General features: G+C 41.5%; 1 long non-coding RNA gene across 5 annotated transcripts in view; it reads right to left on the minus strand.

Moving 5' to 3' along the window:
- Window positions 1-20,005, minus strand: part of LOC149123540 (uncharacterized) — a 106,960-nt gene that overhangs the window by 77,440 nt on the left and 9,515 nt on the right. Inside the window, exon 3 of one of the 5 annotated variants that reach the window (XR_016216177.1) lies at window positions 9,227-9,686. The exons of the other annotated variants lie outside the window; for them this stretch is intronic. This is a non-coding gene — a long non-coding RNA (uncharacterized LOC149123540). Of the gene's footprint in view, window positions 1-9,226; window positions 9,687-20,005 lie in introns of those variants that run through there. 5 annotated transcript variants of the gene reach the window in all.

Here is a 20,005-nt window from a genome sequence, read left to right on the forward strand (position 1 = left end):
GGGCTCTCAGAATCCAGCCAGCATCGGCAGCGGCCCCTGGTTATTAGCTTCCTAAGACAGTCACAGTCCTCAGTAAAGTCCCCCAAAGCAGGGGGACGATCATTGCCTTCCAGATGGCCTTCTCATCCACCCTTTACCCTGTTTGTTTGTTTGCATTATTTGTTTATTTGAGAGGCAGAGAGAGAGGCAGACAGAGAGCTTCCATCTGCTGGTTTACTCCTCAAATGCCTGCAGTACTCAGGACTGACCTAGGCCAAAACTGGGAGTAAGAAACTCGATCCAGGTCTCCCACGTGGATGGCAAGGACACAGGGATTTGAACCATAACTGCTGCCTCTCAGGATCTGCAATAGTGGGAAGCTGGAATCCGGAGCTGGAGCCAGGAATGGACCCCAGGCTCTCTAAACTGCTGGGCCAAATGCCCATTCCTCATCTCTTGTCCACTTGGGTGAAAGGATGCCATCATAGATTTTGCTATTTGGAAAGACACCCTGGACGGTCAACGTGATATTTCTGCTAGGATATATCTAACAGACATCCCAGACTTCACTCAAAAATGAACTTGTGATCTTCCCCAAGCCCCCCACCAGAAAACCTCTGTTGCCTCTGAAGTTTCGGCCCTTCATTTGGTGACAGCTTCATTCCTCCTCAGTCTCTTGTGCTCAGGCCTCTTACCCAGCCCATTGCAAATGCTGCTGGTTCACCATCAGGAGGCCCCAGACCCCCACTGTTCCCCCCCACCTCCATTACCCCTCACTTGGATTTTTGCAACAACTTTCTACCTGGGCTCCCTGCCTCTGCTCCTGTCCTCTTTCATACAATGCAGTAGGCCAACCGGCCTCTTTAAACTTTAAAAAAATCAAAGCACCTCTCTGCTCAAGCTCTTCAACAATGTCCACCTTCAGTTAGATTCTGACATTGACCTTAAAGGCCTCCCACCTTCATTCTGAACCGTAGAGCCTCTCTCACTTCCTCTGTCTCTGCTCACCTCCTTCCTCACTCCATCCCAGCCTCTGACCTCCTCCTACTTCTTCAGATCTGCTACATACACCGAAAGTTGCCAGATTTAGGAAATAAAAAAGACGGGACACAGGGTGGGAATTTGTCCTAGCAGTAAAGATGCTGCCTGGGAGCCTGCATCCCACATTACAGGGCCGGGATCTAAATCCCATAACCACTCCCAACTAATTTTAGCTCCCTGTAAATGTGTATGCTGGGACATTGCAAATGATGGCTCAAGTAGTCGGGGCCCTGCCACTCATGTGGGAGACCTGGACTGAGTTCTCAGCACCCAGCTTTGACCTGGCCCAGCCCTGGCTATGTATAGGCATTTAGGGAATGAACCAGCCAATGGGGGGCCCCTCTGTTTGTCTCTGTCTCTGTCTCTCAAATAAGTTTAAAAAAAAAAGTGCTTGAGTTTTTTTGTTTTTAGTTGTTTTTTTTTTTTTTATGTTTATTTCACTTACTTCGATGGCAGTGTGACAGAGAGACAGAGAGAGAGAGAGAAAGGAGATTTTTCCATCCACTCCCCAAATGGCTACAATGGCTGAGGCTGGGCCAGGCCAAAGCCAGAAGACTGGAACCCCATCCAGGTCTCCCCAATGAGTAACAGGGGCCCAAGTACTTGGACCATCTTCTACCGCCTTCCCAGGCACATTAGCAGGGAGTAGATCAGAAGTGGAAAGCCGAGACTCCAGCCAGCACTCCAAAATGGGATGCTGGTATCTGCACCACCCCATAAATAAACTTAAAAAAAAATACAGGACACTCAATAATGGTTTAGTATAAATATATTCCCAATTCTTATGTCAAAAATTATTTTTATCTGAATTCACACTTAGCTGGGCATCCTGTGTTTTATCTGGCGAGCTTCTGCACACAGTCACTTGAGAGCCTTTGTACTTCTTGTTCCTGCTACCAAAACCCCCTTCCTCTGACATTTGTGTGGTTTACTCTCTCACCTCCTTTAATCCTTTGCTCAAATGTCACCTTCTTGGTGAGACTGACCCTAGCCACATGAAAAACCCTAATCTCACACTTCGTATCCCCTTTCTCTGCTTTCTTTTTCGCTAGAACATAATTTGCTTTGTGGTCTTGGTCTCCCCCAACTAGAGGGCACTAAATTCCAGTAGGGTAAGGTTTTGTGTTTTTGTTGTTCTGCTTGGATTGCTGCCGTATCCTCAGCACCCGGAACACCAGCTGACACCTAACAGACCATCAGTGAGTGTCAGTGAGACAAAGGAACGAACAAATGCACCTGTGAAAGCTGTGGCTCAAGAAACAGCCAACATCAAACTACCACGGATTCAAAGATTCTAACACCCTCCCCTCCACCTATTTTGTAGCCCTTAAAAAGAGCCCACTTCCTCCCAATAAAGCAAACCCAGAATAAGTTCTGGTCTTGGCTATCCACAACAGTGATTACCGCATTTCATATTGACTTAAATATGAAAACCCAGGGGCCAGCATTGTGACACAGTGGGTTCACGCCCTGGCTTAAAGTCCCGGCATCCCATATGAGCACCAGTTCGAGACCCGGCTGCTCCACTTCCCATCCAGCTCTCTGCTATGGCCTGAGAAAGCAGTAGAGGATGGCCCAAGTCCTTGGGCCCCAGCACCTGCGTGGGAAACCCGGAGGAAGCTCCTGGCTCCCCACTTTGGATTGGCGCAGCTCCGGCCGTTGTGGCCAATTGGGGAATGAACCAGCAGATGGAAGACCTCTCTCTCTCTCTCTCTCTCTCTCTCTCTCTCTCTGCCTCTCTTCTCTCTGTGTAACTCTTTTAAATAAATAAAAAATCTTAAAAAAAAAAAAAAGTGAAAACCCAAACTTCACAAAATGCACATAATAAATTATCTTACTTAGCTTAGTGCTTTATAACTTAAAAAATACCTTCACCACATGAATCGCTATGGAAGTTTCAAAGGCAATCTGACCAGATTCAAAAAGAACAAATTGTTTCACAATAGAAAATGTTTAGTTTGGAGAGTCCTCAGAAACCTGAATATAGCACTACCACAGGACCCAGCCATCCCACTCCTTGGAATATACCCAAATGGAATTAAAGGGGAGAAAAAAAGAGCCATTTGTACCTCAATATTTGTTGCAGCTCAATTCACAATAGCTAAGACATGGAATCAACCTAAATGTCCATCAACAGAAGACTGGATAAAGAAACTATGGGATATGTACTCTATGGAACACTATACAGCAGTAAAAAACAATGAAATCCAGGCATTTACAACAAAATGGAAGAAGCTGGAAAACATCATGCTGAGTGAAATAAGCCAGTCCAAAAGGGATAAATATCATATGTCCTCCCTGATCGATGGCAACTAAACAAGCATCTAAAATGATACCCATTGAAGTGAAATGGACACTAGGAGAGACAATGACATGAGCAGCCCTTGTCTAGACTGTTGAGGAACAACTTACTATTTTATTCCTTTCAGTATTTTTGTTGTTGTTGTTGTTGCTCTGTTTGTTCTACATAAGACCACTGGTTGAACTCTGTAATCAATGCATAATCATTCTTAGGCATTTAAAATTAACAGAAAAGTGATCTCTGTTAAACACAGGAGTGGGAATAAGAGAGGGAGGAGATATATAGGTCGGCACATGCTCACTCAGACTTACCTCCCATGGTGGAACTAGAAATGTGCCAGGGGATTTCAGCTCAATCTTACCAAGGAGGCAGGTACCAATGCCAGTGCACTTGGTAAAGTGATAAGTATAAATACAAAACCAGTCAAAAAGATAGGGTAAGTGTCGAAGAGATTTCACAAATAAGACCAGTGTAAGCAACTAATGAAGGATAGAATTAAAAGGGAGAGAATGATCCTGCGGGGAAAGCAGGACACACAGCAGACTCATAGAATGGCAAATGCCCAAAACAGCACTCCGGCCTCAGAATCAACCCTTGGGGCATTCAGATCTGGCTAAAAGGTCCATGAGAGTCTCACAGGCATGGAAAGCCATGACACGGTGGCAAAAAATGATCTAAATGAAAGATCCTGGTGAACAAGACCCCAGCAGAAGGAACAGGCCATCAAGGAGAGAGGCGCCTTTCTCTGAAGGGAGGAAGGAACCTCCACTGTGATACAGCCTTGACTAAACAAGTTCAGAGTTGGTGAACTCAAGGGGCTTCCATAGCCTAGACAGCTCATAGCAAGAGTTTTGGGTGATTGCTGACGTCATAAATAAGAGTGCCAATTGTTAAATCAACAACAGGGGTCACTGGGTACATGCTCCCCACATAGGATCTCTGTCCTTAATGCGTTTTACTATGAAACTTAAAAACAACACTACTAGTCGAACAATACCCTATACGTTGTGCGGTTGGGTGAGGGCAGCCTGTTGAAATCCTTGCTTAGTGTATACTAAGTTGATCTTCAGTATATGAAGGTGATTGAAAATGAAACTCAATGAAGGGCGGGATGGGAGAGGGAGTGGGAGAGGGGAGGGCCGTGGGAGGGAGGGAGGTTGGGGGGGGAGCCACAACAATACAAAAGTTGCACTTTATAAATTCACATTTATTAAATAAAAAATATATTAAAAATATATGATGAATAGAATAAACCTATTTTAAAAATTCTATTATAGAACCAAAAAAAGAAAATGTTTCATTTCATGATCATAACTACATTTGCAAAATCAGTAATACCTATAATTCAGCACAATCCTAACCATAACTCACCTACTAAAGATTTCCTCTACAGTCCAACTGAAACTGTTGATTGTGTAATAACGTGAAATATATTAACGGTAGATAACACCTTGACTATATATGTGCATATGTATGTATATTGTGTGCATGTGTATGTGTGGTTTTAAGAGGCAAATAGCTTGTATCACATATCCTAAATAAAGCCACCCCAATGAATTATTGAGCTCATGTCAGTTTGATAATCATCAAAGTCTCTTTATTGTTGATATTAGAGCATGAGAAAAGTATACATTCCTATGTGCTTCTGAGTGAGTCGATGACTGCCTAATTTTCGATCAGAGAGAGAAAAAGTCACTTAGAAACTTAACTCATTCACCTACGACAACCAGACTCATTGAGTGCTTCCAGAAAAGTCTGGGGAACACAGGTGTGCCTTGGACTGTTCAGAGAGTGGGGTTCTCAGCCTCTGTTGTGCATGGGAAGAACCTGGGGAGCCTTAGCCAGAACTTACTGATCCCTAGAATCTAGGTTTTAGTATAATTAACCTGAGGTGCACCCTGGACCCCAGAATTTTTAACAACTCCCTAGGTGGGTCTGACAAACAGCCCAGGTTTAAAGTGTTATTTGTTTAAGATGTATTATTTATTTAAAAGGCAGAGAGAGAGAGATAGAGAGGGAGGGAGGGAGAGAGAATGAATCTTTCATCTAATGGTTCATTTCCCAGATGGCTGCAATGGCTGAGGCTAGGCCAATCTGAAGCCAGGAGCTTCTTCTGGGTCTTCCATGTGGATGTAGGCCGCTTTTGCAGGCCATTAGCAGGGAGCTGAATCAAAAGTGGAGCAGCTAGGACACAAACTTGAACCCATATGGGATGCCAGAGTCTCAGGTGGCAGTTTTACCCACTGTGCCACAATTCTGGCCCCAAAACTGCTATTTTAAAATCTCCAGGAGCCGGTGCTGTGGCGTAATGGGTAAAGCCGCTGCCTTCAGTGCCAGCATCCCATGTGGGCACCAGTTCGTGTCCTGGCTGCTCCTTTTCCAATCTAGCTCTCTGCTATGGCCTGGGAAAGCAGTGGAAGATGGCCCAAGTGCTTGGGCCCCTACACGCATGTGGGAAACCCGTAAGAAGCTCCTGGCTTCAGATTGGCGCAGCTCTGGCCATTGTGGCCAATTGGGGAGTGAACCAGTGGATGGAAGACTCCTCTCCCTCCCCCTTTCCTTCTCCCTCCTCTCCCTCTCCCTCTCCCTCTCCCTCTTCCTCTCTCTCTGCCTCTCTTCTCTCTGTGTAACTGACTTTCAAGTAAGTAAATAAATCTTTAAAAATAAAATAAAATAATAAAATAAAATCTCCAGACTCACATAGTGAAATACCCTTATGCATTTTCTGGGAGAAACCACAATTCCAGGTTTTAAGACGTCTGTGTTAGACTATCGTTGAAATGGATGTGTTTGAAGGAGGAAAAAAATAAATCCTCTCAGATTTTATCTAAAATTAATTTGTACTGTTTGAGAGGGTAAAAAACTTACAGCAGAATCTAAGCTTGAATATAAACAAAAGAAGTTTCAGTCCAGCAGCCCTGGGAAATTCCCCAGTGGGACGCAGCCTCAGCAACTCTCACAGGCCACTACAGGGGCAGAGAAATAATAACTGACAATGTGCTCTCTATTCTCACCAAACACGCCAGTGCACTTCAAAAGAAAATCAACATTTACAGTTTAATTACTGTTTATTCCCTGTATTCAAATCAGCTTTCTTTGGCTGCCCCCTTGCAAATGCTCAGAAGGCGATTTAATCATCTGATCTAATTTTTCCAAAGAATAGAAAGTTATCATTATGACAGCACACTGAAATAAAATAATTAAACAAATGCAAAGAAATTGTATAAAGGATAATCATACAGGATATTTTTTAAAACCTCTGTAAGACAAAGCAGTTCATTTTTTATAAAAGATTTATTTATTTATTTGAAAGACAGACACAGATCTTCCATCCCCTGACTGACTCCCCAAATGGCTGCAACAGCCAGAGCTGGGCCCATCCAAAGCCAGGGGCTTCATCTGGGTCTTCTAAGTGGGTACAGGGGCCCAAGGACTTGGGCCATCTTCTACTGACTTCCCAGGCCATAGTACAGAGCTGGATTGGAAGAGGATCAGCTGGGACTCGAACCAGTGCCCATATAGGATGCTGGTGCTGTAGGCGGTGGCTTTACCTGCTATACCACAGCATCAGCCCCAAAGCAGTTCATTTTTAAAATAAAAAAAAATTTAGAAGTGATAAACACAGATTCCTAATTCTCTTCTTGTTAATGTTTAGTTATTTGTTTGGCAGTCAGAATTACAGGGGGAGAGAGGGAGAGAGAGAGAGAGATCTTCCATCTGCTGGTTCACTCCCTAGAGAGCCACTATGGCTAAGACTGGGCCAGGCTGAAGCCAGGAGCCAGGAACTTCTTCCAAGTCTCCTATGTGGGTAGCAGGGGCCCATGCACTTGGACCATCTTCCACTGCTTTCCCAGGTACATTAGCAGAGAGTTGTATCAGAAGTAGAGCAGAGGGGACGTGAGCTGGCACCCACATGGGATGCCAGCATTGCAGGCAGCAGCTTCACCCTCTATATCACAATGCTGGCCCTACAGATTCACATTTCTTTAAAAAAAAAAAAGATTTTATTTATTTATTTGAGAGGTAGAGTTACAGACAGTGAAAGGGAGAGACAGAGAGAAAAGTCTTTTGTCCACTGGTTCTATCCCCAAACGGCCGCAATGGCTGGAGCTGTGCTGATCTGAAGCCAGAAACCAGGAGCTTCTTCCAGGTCTCCCACATGGGTGCAGGGGCCCAAGGACTTGAGTCTCTTCTCCTGCTTTCCAGGCCACAGAGGAGAGCTGGATTGGAAGAGAAGCATCCGGGACTAGAACCAACGCCCATATGGGATGCAGGTGCTGCAGGCAGAGGATTAACCTACTGAGCTACATCGCCAGCCCTGGATTCCCATTTCTTAACTGAGTTTTGACATATGCCTCTGCTAACAGAATGAAGATATCCATGAAGAACATTGGTGCTTAAAGTCGAGATGGTAGTATCTACGCCAGTGCTGTCCAACTGAACTATAATGCCAGCCAGTTACATGTTTAAACTTGTCTAGTAGACACATTGCAGAGTAAATAGGAACCTGTAAAATTAATTTTAAAAGTTTATTTTGTTTTAATTTTGAATTTTATTTTTTTAATTCAAAATTTAAATGTGAGTATAATGTGAAAATTATCAATTAAGATACACTACATTCTTTTCTTGTTTACATTCAGTCTTTAACATCTGGTCTGTATTTTGTGCTGACATCACATCTAAATGTAGACTAGTCACAATTTCAAATACTTGGTAGCCACATGTGGGTAGTAGCTACCACCTTGGAAAGTACAGATCTATAGGAACAACAAAAGCCTGAAAATTAAAACAAGCATTTTCCCTTCTGGTTGTTTACTTTTTGGCTAAGCATTTTCAGCTGTGCTACACGAGCTGGGCTGCATGACAAATGGCACATACTGAGCACTCTCTACCCTTTAATTTTTTGCGTGGCTTTGCTAGAAATGGAAACTATAGCTTGATCTTTTTCTGCACTAGCATAATTCATGTAACTTTACATTAGCTAAAAAGAAATAGTCTGATTGAGCTTGGTTCTCACCAATCTCTGAAAATTAATGGCCTCCAGCATATAACCTGATGTGTAGTAATTTTGTTAGTAATATTTGTTGATCACCCTTGAGTAGATCACTCGACATTAATTGCAGTATTTGAAAAAAAATTTGCTCCTACTTCACAGACATCTGAAAGAAGCTTAAGACTATGTCATGATCCCAGAATGAGCATTCACAACATTATACAGGATCCTGACAACAGAATCAGGCTCTTAAACAATGCAAGGGACTATGACAACAGGGACACTTGAACCTATTAACTTTCAATGACCTATCCAACAGGACTTGTTCAAATTTAACCTAAGTCAACTTCCCATAGTATCTAGAAGAAATCCAGGCAATCTTTATCTAGGCCTCTCTTCACACACTCTTTGAAGTTACATTACTTCTTAATCACCCTTCAGCCATTAGTAAATACATTGCCTTCTCCAAATCAAACAAAAGGTCTCCATATTCTCCAGCTAGTAGATGATGTCAGAGGGAAAAAGTGAAGGAAACACTTTTATTTATGCCACAAGTCAATATATTGTGACCTTCGCCTCAGCTTTCAAGAAAAGCAAATCAGATAACTAGAAACGGTGTAGAGTTTGTCACAAGAATGCATTTCAAGAACCCAGTTATCAGTTTTGTCATTTACTAAGATCACTGGAGTGTAGTCATTGTGTGCTGTACAAATATAAATTGCCTTCTTTGCAACAGGCTCATTTTCCCATGCATGAAGCACTGCTTTTTCCTGATAAAAGGGATAAAGAATTCTGAAGGATGAAGGACAGACACACCTTTTCTCCTTCTCCAAAGAATGCACACTCATCATTAGAAGAGATTTTTATTTATGATATATATACAATGTACAGAGAATCAGAATAAGAACTATCATAGGTGCCAATTATTTATACCCCAAACCTGAACTCCCTCTGCAGTCACCCTCACATCATCCATGGTCCCACTGCTTGCTGGCAAATAACCTCTTCTCAATCAGGCTGGATTTCCTCCTGACCTCATCCCATCCCTGCCCCACCACACACTCCTGCCTGCATACCTTTCCCCATTGTTTTCCATCCACCCAGAACACCCTCAATCCACAAACAAATATAGAAGATGCTGTTCTTTATACTTCATCACTTTTTTTATGTTTTTAAAAAATGTAAGTTATCTGCAAGGCAGAGAAAGTGAACAACAAGGCGATCTCCCATCTACTGGTTCACTCCCCAAATGCCTGCAACAGCTGGGGCTGGGCCAGACCAAAGCTGGGAGCTGGCGACTCAATCTAGATCTCCCACACAGGCGGCAGGGCCCCAACTCCTTGAGCCATCACTTTCCGCATCAGCAGGAAGCTGGAATAGAGTAGAGAACCAGGACTTGAACCCAGGAACTCTGATACAGAATACAGGAGGTATCTTAATCGTTACACCAAACGCTCACCTCCTACTTTATGGCTTCCAAGTTTGGATTTGCAAGTCTAAAATTCCCAAGATTCCTTTATCCCCAGTCACAGTAACCATTACTTCACTTGACGCTGTAATTTAATTCGCTAGGATTCTTGATGAAGTGCTTAAATTGGAAGAAATACTTTTTCTCCTTAACTCTGCATTAAAAGGAGTTCTTTGTTCAAGGCAAACACTAATTGCATAATCTTATATTTAATCTGTATTATAAAATATATACATGTATCATAATTATTATTATTTGATAAGCAGACAGAGCTCTCATCCTCTGGTTCACTCCCACAAATGCCTTCAATAGCCAGGGCTAGGCCAGGGCCAGAGCCATGAGCTGAGAACTCAGTCCAAGTCTCCAATGTGGGTAGCAGGGACCCAAGTATTTAAGCCATCACCTGCTGCCTCCCAGGGTCTGCATTAGCAAGAAACTTGAATTGGAGCCAGAGCCAGTACTCGAACCCAGGCTCTCCAATGTGAGACGTGGGTGTTTTACCACTAGTGTCTTAATCACTGGGTCAAAGGCCCACCCCAGCATAGATATCTTTTTATGTGAATGTCTAGGGATTTGCGGTGGCAAAATATACAGAACATAAAACTTCCATTTTAAGCATTTCTACATGTAAAATTTAGTGTCATTAAGTATACAGTGTTAAGCATTTAAGCATACAGTGCAATGTAACCATCACCACCATCCATCTCCAGAATTTTTTCATCTTCTCATTCTGAAACTGCACTGGTTAAATAAAAACTTCCCTCTCCCCATATCCCTTGGCAACAATCATTCAGTTTTCTGTCTCTATGAATTTGACTGCTCTAGGAACGTCCTATAAGTGAAGTCATACAATATTTGTACTTCTGTACCTGGCTAATCTCATTCAGTATAACGTCTTCAGCGTTCATTGATGGTATTAGCATACTTCAGAACATCATTCCTACTTTTTCTTTTAAAGATGCATTTATTTATTTGAAAGGCAGATTTAGAGAGAGAGAAGGAGGGAAGGAGGGAGGGAGGGAGAGAAGACAGAGAGGTCTTCCATCTTCTGGTTCACTTCCCAAATGGCCACAATGGTCAGGGCTAGGCTAGAATGAAGCCAGGAGCTTTATCCAGGTCTCCCATGTGGGTACAGGGCCCAAGCACTTGGGCCATCTTTTGCTGCTTTCCCAGGTGTATTAGCAGGGAACTCAATTAGAAGTAGAGCAGCCAGGACTCAACCTGTGCCCATATGGGATGCCAGCACTGCAGACAGCGGCTTAACTCACTCTACCACATTGCTGGCCCCACATCATTCCTTTTTAAAACTGAATAATACTCCATTGTGTGGATATGCCACATTTAGTTTATCCATTCATCTGCAGATGGACATTTGCGTTGTTACCACCTTTTAGCTATTACAAATAATATTGGTGAACTCTAATCCACAGGTATCTGTTCAAGTCCCTGCCTTGATTCATATATATGTGTGTGTATGTGTGTGTGTGTGTGTGTGTGTGTGTATCCTGGAGTGGAACTGCTGGAAATGATGCTAATTCTGTTTCACTTTCTGAGAAACCAACATGCTGTTCTCCTCAGTGTCTACAACATGTTACAGTCCTTCTAGCATATGTATATACTTTAAAGCAAAATATAGATTTAAAAAATGAGATCTCATTCATTGACATTTTAGTTTTTAATCACTATTTAATTTCACTTAAATATTACCAAGAGATGATAAAAACAGAACTTTGCCCCTCGTTCTGAGCCTTTCTCGGAACTTGGGGTGTTGAAAGCACTCTGGGCATGTTGGCATCAGACACCCTTGTATACAGTTTTCTTTGGTCTTTTTTTCCCCAAGCAGGAAGCAACTCTGAGACAAATTATCAAAGAAAAGGACTCATTTGCCCTTTGAAGCTTCCTGCTAACAACCTCTGCTTCACATCTCCCTCATGGCAAAGTAGAATTCCCATAATTTATTGAAACAAACCAAAAATGTTTCAGAAGTTTCCATAGCAGCTTGCTATTAAATGCTCATGAATAGGCCTTTTCAAAAACTTGAAGAGTCTTCTCTGTCCCTACCCAGCTATCTCCCACTCTGATCGGTTGTGCATCTGCCAACAATTAATTGAATTTAGTTTTAAATATCAGCCACATGGACTGCTGCTCGCAGCTCTGGTACAGGATTAGGATGTTACTGACACCACAGTTGGTGATCATAAACTCACTTTCTTTTTTTTTTAATATTTATTTATTTGAAAGGCAGAGTTAGTGGTCAGCATTGTGGCATAGTGGGTAAAGCCATTGCCTGCAATGTGTCTTGTGTCCTGGCTGCTCCACTTCTGATCCACTTCCCTGCTAATGGCCTGGGAAAAACAACAGAAGATGGCCCAAGTGCTTGGGCCCCTGCCACTGATGTGGGAGACCCAGATAAAGCTCCTGGCTCTGGCCTGGCCCAACCTTGACCGTTTCAACCATCTGGGGAGGGAACCAGCAGATAGAAGCACTCTCTTTCTCCCTCTCTCTGTGTAACTCTGACTTCAAATAAATGAATAAATCTTTAAGAAAAAAAAAAAGGAAAGGAAAAGGAAGGCAGAGTTACAGAGAGAGGCAGAGACAGAGAGGTATCTTCTATCTGCTGTTTCACTCCCTAAATGCCGCAATAGCTAGGGCTAGGCCAGATGAAAGCCAAGAGCCAGGAGCTTCATCCAGGTTTCCCACATTGGTGCAGGTGCCGAACACTTGGACCATCTTCTGCTGATTTTCCCAGTCCAGTAGTAGGGAGCTGGATTAGAAGTGGGTCAGCCAGGACATGAACTGCCATTCGTATGGGATGCCAGTATTGCAGGAGGTAGCTCTACCCACCACACCACACTTTCGGTCCAGAAATTCACTTTTAAACCATATGCAAACAGGCCTCAAAGTCATGGAAAGGAAGATTGTAGTGTCTGCCTTGACTTCTCATTTAGATTCATCACTCCTTTAACTCACATCTGTCTTTTCAGGCCTATTATCATAATATGTAGTACTTAATTCTATTCATATTATTATTGTTTTGACTTATATTTTCATATTGTTATACCTTTGATTTTTTAGTAAGTTATAAAATGTATTTTCCTTTTAGCTGAAAGGCAGACAGGCAGAAAGAGATCTTCCATACACTGGTTCACTTCCCCAAATGCCCACACTAGCCAGGACTGATGCAGGCCAAAGCCAGGAGCGCAAAATACCATCCAGGTCCACCATGTAGATGGCAGGGGTCCAGGTACTTGAGCCACCTCCTGCTGCCTTCCAGGATGTACACCAGCAAGAAGCAAAATCAGAAGCGAGTGCCTGGGACATAGGTGTCCCTCATGGACATCCCCATTCCCTTGATCTGAGTTTTCATTTTGTCCTCTCAGCAACTCCTGTAAACTCTTTCAAAATGAGTTTCTGGATCTCATGTTTCTTTTTATTCCATATCTGTACCATAACATAGTACTTACTCATTGGTCCAGAGAAAATACTTATCTGGCTGTGACTGAGGTTCACAGTAGTTCACTCATGGGTGTTCAATATAATCTTAAGCAATGATTCCTGGCATTGGTTCAAATGAATCGTATTTGAACTTCACACTTCTTCAGGTATTCTGAATTATTAACTACAGTATCCGGGCTTTCATCTGACTACACTCAGAGTGACAAAACCAGGGCATAGGTGCAGCATACTTCTTACATCTTGGGTGTGCTGCATTCCTGAAATGACTTAGATAGACTTTACCATGTCTTGAAATCACTAGACAACAAGCAACCAGCAAATGTTCAACCAGTGAGAGGTAGACACTTGAAGGTGCTACCAGTAATTCTCCCAGGAAGAGGAACAAACAAGTCTTCAACAGCTCTGCTTTGCAGACAGGAAAAGCAGCAACAAATTCTAAAGCACATCTGACTTTGTTAAGAGAGTGGAAACTGAGTGGACCTTACAGCACAGTCTATTTGCCCTCTGATGATGTAGGCCGTCATGAATGGTAAGAGTTCTTTTTACTCATGATCATGACAACAGTGAATTGCAACTACTGAGCACAGAATTTGTACCAAGCAACTTGTAAAGTCACTTTTCTTACAATACCTCTGCCAGTCAGGGATTATAATACCTATCTCTACAGGCTGGGTTATATAGGTTAAGTATCATGCCCACTTACTCAGAACCTGGCCTGGTATGAAATCCTAAATCAACTGGATTGCAAAGTCTGCGTCAAATATTATATCAGTTAAACTAAACCAGGGATCATTGAGGATGATCTCAAACTTCACTCTCGCTTGGCTTAGTGGACTGGTGTATCTCAAGGAATTTTCCAAAGCACCAGGAGAATAGCATCTAATGCCAACATAACTATGGAATGTACCACCTCAACTAGTCCTCTATTGTCTGGGAAAAAATGTCAAACAAACAGAGTCACCAAGAATACAGGCACTAGCTAGTTGTCCAGGGGGAAACTAAGATCTAACACCATTAGGTTCTCCTACCCAACACAGCTATTTCTGACTGCAATACCATAATTAAAAAGGTCAACTATCTGAAGTACCAAATAACCGCAGTGTATTTTAAAGCTAGGTCAATTGAGGTATAATTTAAATACAATAAAAATTAACTTTATTTATACAATTCTGTGCACTCTAAAAACCATGAAGAGTCATCTAACAACCATGACAATCAAGCTTTCACCACCAAATATTTCACCAAAGTGCCCTATAGAGTTAATTCTCTCTCCGTCCAAGTCTATCTCACCTATTTTGCTTTCCCAAATATAGCTCTTGAGTCTGGTTTCTATCCATATAATACAAATGAGATTCATGCATGTTTTTATCTGTATCAATAATCTACTCCTCTTTATTAAGAGGGGGTTTACAATAGTATGGATGTAATACAATTTGTTCATCTGTTCATCAATGGACAGATATTTGGGCAGTCTTCAGTTTTTATTGATTATGAATAAAGCAATGTAAACACAGATAGGTCGTCTCATGTGTTTGTTATTTCTTTTGTGTAAATATGTAGAAGTTGGAAATGCTAGCTTATATGGTTAGCATATATTTGCATTTTTTAAAGATTTATTTATTTGAAAGACATAATTACAGAGAGAGGTAGAGAGAGAGAGGTCTTCCATCTGCTGATTCACTCCCCAGATGGCCGCAACGGCCAGAGCTGCACTGATCCAAAGCCAGGAGCTTTTGCTGGGTCTTCCTTGTGGGTGCAGAGCCCAAGCACTTAGGCCATCTTCTACTGCTTTCCCATACCATAGCAGAGAGTTGGATTGGGAGTAGAGCAGCCGGGCCTCAAACTGGTGCCCATTTGGGATACTGGCACTGTAGGCCGGGGCTTTAACCCACTCCACCACAGCACTGGCCCCAGCACATATTTGTTTAATAGGAAACAACCAGAGTTATCTATAACAGCCGTCTCCCCTATTTTGCATTCCCATTAGCAATGTATGAGAGTTCCAGACAATTCCTTGCCTGTACTTGGTGTTTTCAGGGGTTTTTAAATGCCATTTTAATAAATATCTCATTATTGTTTTAATTTTCATGTTTCTAATTACTAATCTTTAATTTCTTTTCATGTATTTATACAGCATCTGTGTATATTCATTGGTGAGATTTCATTTTATATTGTTAGCATATATTTTATTGGATGTGTTCATTGTGTGTTCTCTTATTACTATGTAATGAGGCTCTATCATATATTCTGGATAACTAAAGTGTATTTTGAGGTTAAAAATATATGATTGTAATCTGCTTCACAGCAATGGAAATATACTTCACATTGAACTGTAAGCTTATAAAAATGGTAAATTTTATATTATGTGGTTTTTATTAAAATAAGAAATGAACGATTGCTAAATTTCATTCTAGAGTTCAGATTACAATGTGTGCTTTTCCAGGAAATCATTCAGGAAGCCAACTACTAACATTCCCTCTGACTCCAGGGACAAATATCTCCAACCTTAGTAAGGCCAGAAAACCTCTCCCAGACCCAGACAAGATGAGTCATTCTTAGAGATCCCCAGGATGAGGAGGCCCCTGGGAAATTCTTTGTGAGACAATAATTGGATACTCAAATTGTTACTACAAGGTCCTTTAGGATATCCAAGGTCATTAGCACAAGCAGCATGTGTTTTCTAAGATTCTTGCTACAAGGCACTGAAAGATATCCAGATGTCTATCAGATCCAATCATTCCCATTCAACAAGTTCATTTCTAGATAGATGACAATACACAGAAAATTAACAATACCAAGTTATGAAAAATTAGTGCTAAATGACTGCCATAGACAATAGAAGTTGCAGAAGTTCAGAGGAAGAAAACAGCCCCAGGAGACTTTACAGAAGCCCCAAAAGTGGACATGCTTAGATGGCAGTAGGCTGTGTTAGAATATGGTTCATCTTGATGGGGATTAAGATGGTAGAGTAGGAAGGAAGTTTACTACTCTAGGAGAAGATAGTTTTTAAAAAGTGGAAAGAGTGCAGTCTCAGAGAAGAATTAGAAAACAGCAGAGGAAATTCTATGCAAATTGAAGGGACACAGTGGACCTACGTGAAGGGCAAGGACATGCGGATCTCAGCAGCAGAGCCTCCACACCAGTGTTGGAAAGTGAGGCAAGACCAGAATATGGCAGCACAAGCCACTGGTGAAAAAGCTGCAAGAAGAGCCTGGAGGGAATCCAGCTTGGAACCTTGTAGGGGTGGTGTACCTGCCAAACTAGAGAAGAAAAAACAAAGGAAGGGGGCACATTTTCTCTCTCTTCGAGCGTCCTGCAGCTGTGTCCTGTAACAAGCTGATAGACAGCAGGCACCATTTTGGACATACATAACAGCTGTGCCAGCTCGTGCCCATGCCTAGCAACCAGCCAAGTGGAGACTCCTGAATCTGGTGGGGAGAACAGACAGGGGACAGGTGCTCAAGACTGTGGGAGGCTTGTGTGCCAGGACTCTGAAAACACTGAGGCTGTGTGGAAGGACTCAGGGTGTGGCTGGGACATTGGACAGTCACTATGGGAGGCTCCACACAATCAGGGTTCCCTGATTACCTGGTGAGGGACATTGCTAGGGAATCTGATCTTACACTGAGGCCTGCACAGATTCTTTCTGTGGTCCTTCCGGCAGAGTGGACAAATAATATACCCAATGGGGCTAGCACCCAGCCATTGGTCTCCTTTGAGGAGAGGAGCTCTGCTGAGTCTAGGCCAACAGACAAGAACAAACATCCCCTCTTGATAAAAAAAAAAAAAAAAAAAAAAAAAAAAAGGAGGGGTGATGCTGTGGCATAGCAGGTAAGGCCTCTACCTGCAGTGCTGGCATTCCATATGGGCACTGGTTTAAGTCCTGGCAGCTCCACTTCTGATCTAGCTCTCTTCTGTGGCCCGGGAAAGCAGTGGAGGATGCCCCAGGTCCTTGGGCCCCTGCACCCATGTGGGAGACCTGGAAGAAGCTCCTGGCTTCCAATTGATGCAGCTGCGGCCATTACAGCCATTTGGGGAAACAGCAGATGGAGGACCTCTCTCTCTCTTTCTCTCTCTCTCTCTCTCTTTCTGCCTCTCCTTCTCTCTGTGTGTAACTTTGATTTCCAAATAAATCTTTAGCCAAAAAAAAAAAAAAAAAAAAAGATTTACCACGCCCAGCCTGGGTATGTCACCTCAGACATGCCCTTCACCCAGGAGCACTGAACAGAACTCCTTGGCCACATCCCCACATGCCTCTATGTATTCCCTAAAAGCAGACATTCCACTAATCCACACAGCAATAGCCCAAAGATAAAAAGCCACCACAGGAAAAAAAATAAAGAAGAAACCAATGAAATGCTGAAAAACAAATGCAACAATTCAAGAAACAAGAGTAAGGAAGACAACATGACACCCTCAAAAGAACACAACACTTCAATACTAGATTATGAAGATGTAGGAAACAGAATTCAAAAAACTGATCATATGATTACTTGAAGTAATCAGTAGCAAATGCATAAACTAATGAAATCCGTACATGACACGAAAGAAAATTTCTCCCACAAAATTGAAATCTTAAAGAGAAATCAAAATAAAATCTTGGAAAAGAAGAATTCAATAGAACAAATAAAAAAACAGAGTGGAAAGCCTTAACAACAGAATCACTGAAGCCAAAGAAAGAATATCCAACTTAGAATACAAAGAACAGGAAATTATACAGTTAAACTAAACACAAGAAGAAGAAATTAGAAAGACACAGACTGGCTGAATGGATGAAAAAAACAAAACCTACCTATTTGCTGCCTAGAAGAAACACATCTCACCAATAAAAACACATGCAGACTGAAAGTAAAAGGATGAAAAAAGATATCCCATGCTAAAAGAAACCAAAAAAGAGCTGATGTAGCTATCTTAATATCAGACAAAATAGACTTTAACACAAAAACTGTTAAAAGAGACAAAGAAGGGTACTATGTAATGATTGAGGGATCCATTCAATAGGAAGATGTGACTATTATAAGTGTATATGCTCCTAATTACAAGGCACCTGGCTATTTAAAAGAAATGTTAATGTATCTAAAGGGAGATACAGACTCAAATACAATAGTAATGGGGGACTTCAATACCCTACTTTCAGCAATGGACAGATCAATCAGACAGAAAATCAGCAAGGAAACAGCATAGTTAATCAACACTATAGATCAAATGGACTTAACATATAGCTACAGAACTTTTCACCCTGCAGTTGCAAAATACACATTCTTCTGATAAGTGCATGGAACTTTCTCTAGAATGGACCACATGCTAGACCATAAAGCAAGTCTCAGCAAATACAAAAAAAATCGAAATCATACCATACATCTTCTTGGACCACAATGGAATGAAGCTGGAAATCAGCACTCAGGAATCTCTAGAACATATGCAAACACATGGAGACTGAACAACATGCTCCAGAATGAACAGTCACAGAAGAAGTCAAAAGAGAAATCATAAAATTTCTGGAAACAAATGAAGATGACAATACAACATATCAAAACTTATGGAATACAGTAAAAGTAGTGTTAAGAGGAAAGTTTTATAGCAATTGGTGCCTACATCAAGAAATTGGAAAGGCATCAAATAAATAAGCTATCAATGTATCTCAAGGGTCTAGAAAAACAACAGCAAACCAAACCCCAAACTAGTAGGAGAAAAGAAATAATTAGAGAATAAATAAGCAAAATTGAAATAAAAAAAAAAAAACTATGAAAACATCAGCAAAACGAAGAGCTGGTTTTTTGAAAAATTAAACAAATTTGACACATCATTGGCCTAACTAACCAAAAAAGGAGAGAGAAGACCCAAATCAGTAAAATTAGAAATGAAAAAGGAAATGCAACTACAGACATAAATAGAAAGAATCATCAGAAAATACTACAAAGAGCTGTATGCCAACAAACTGGGTGACCTAGAATAAATGGATAGATTCTTGGACACATACAACCTACAGTTGAGCCATGAAGACAGAGAAAACATAAACAGACCCATTACCAAGATGGAAATTGAATCAGTAATAAAGAACATCCCAACAAAGAAAAGCCCATGACCAGATGGATTCACCACTGAATTCTACCAAACATTTAAAGGAGAACTAACTCCAGTTTTTCTCAAGGTATTCAAAACAATTGAAAGAGAGGGAATCCTCACAAGTTCTTTCTATGAAGCCAGAATAATCTTAATTCCTAAACCTGGAAAAGCTGCAATACAGAAGGAGAACTACAGGCCAATATTCCTAATGAACATAGATGCAAAAATCCTCAACAAAATTCTAGCCAATAGAATCCAACAATACATCATAAAGATCATCCACCCAGACCACGTGGGATTTATCTCTGGTATGCAGGGATGGTTCAACATTTGTAAAATCAATGTAGTATATCACATTAATAAAATGAAGTATAAAACCACATGATTATCTCAATAGATGCAGAGAAAACATTTACTAACATACAACACCCTTTCATGATGAAAACTAAGCAAATTGGGTATAGAAAGAACATTCCTAAACACAATCAAGGCAATTTATGACAAACCCACAGCCAGCAGCATATTTAATGGGGAAAAGTTGGAAGCATTCCCACTGAAATCTAGAACCAGACAAGGATGCCCACTATCACCACTGCTGTTCAATATTCTCCTGGAAGTTTTAGCCAGAGCCATTAGGCAAGAAAAAGAAAAATCAAAGGGATACAAATTGGGAAAGAGGGAGTCAAACTATCCATATTTG

The sequence above is a fragment of the Oryctolagus cuniculus genome, chromosome 11 (assembly GCF_051225735.1).
Source record: "Oryctolagus cuniculus isolate XC-2025 breed Fujian yellow rabbit chromosome 11, ASM5122573v1, whole genome shotgun sequence".
Classification (NCBI taxonomy): domain Eukaryota; kingdom Metazoa; phylum Chordata; class Mammalia; order Lagomorpha; family Leporidae; genus Oryctolagus; species Oryctolagus cuniculus.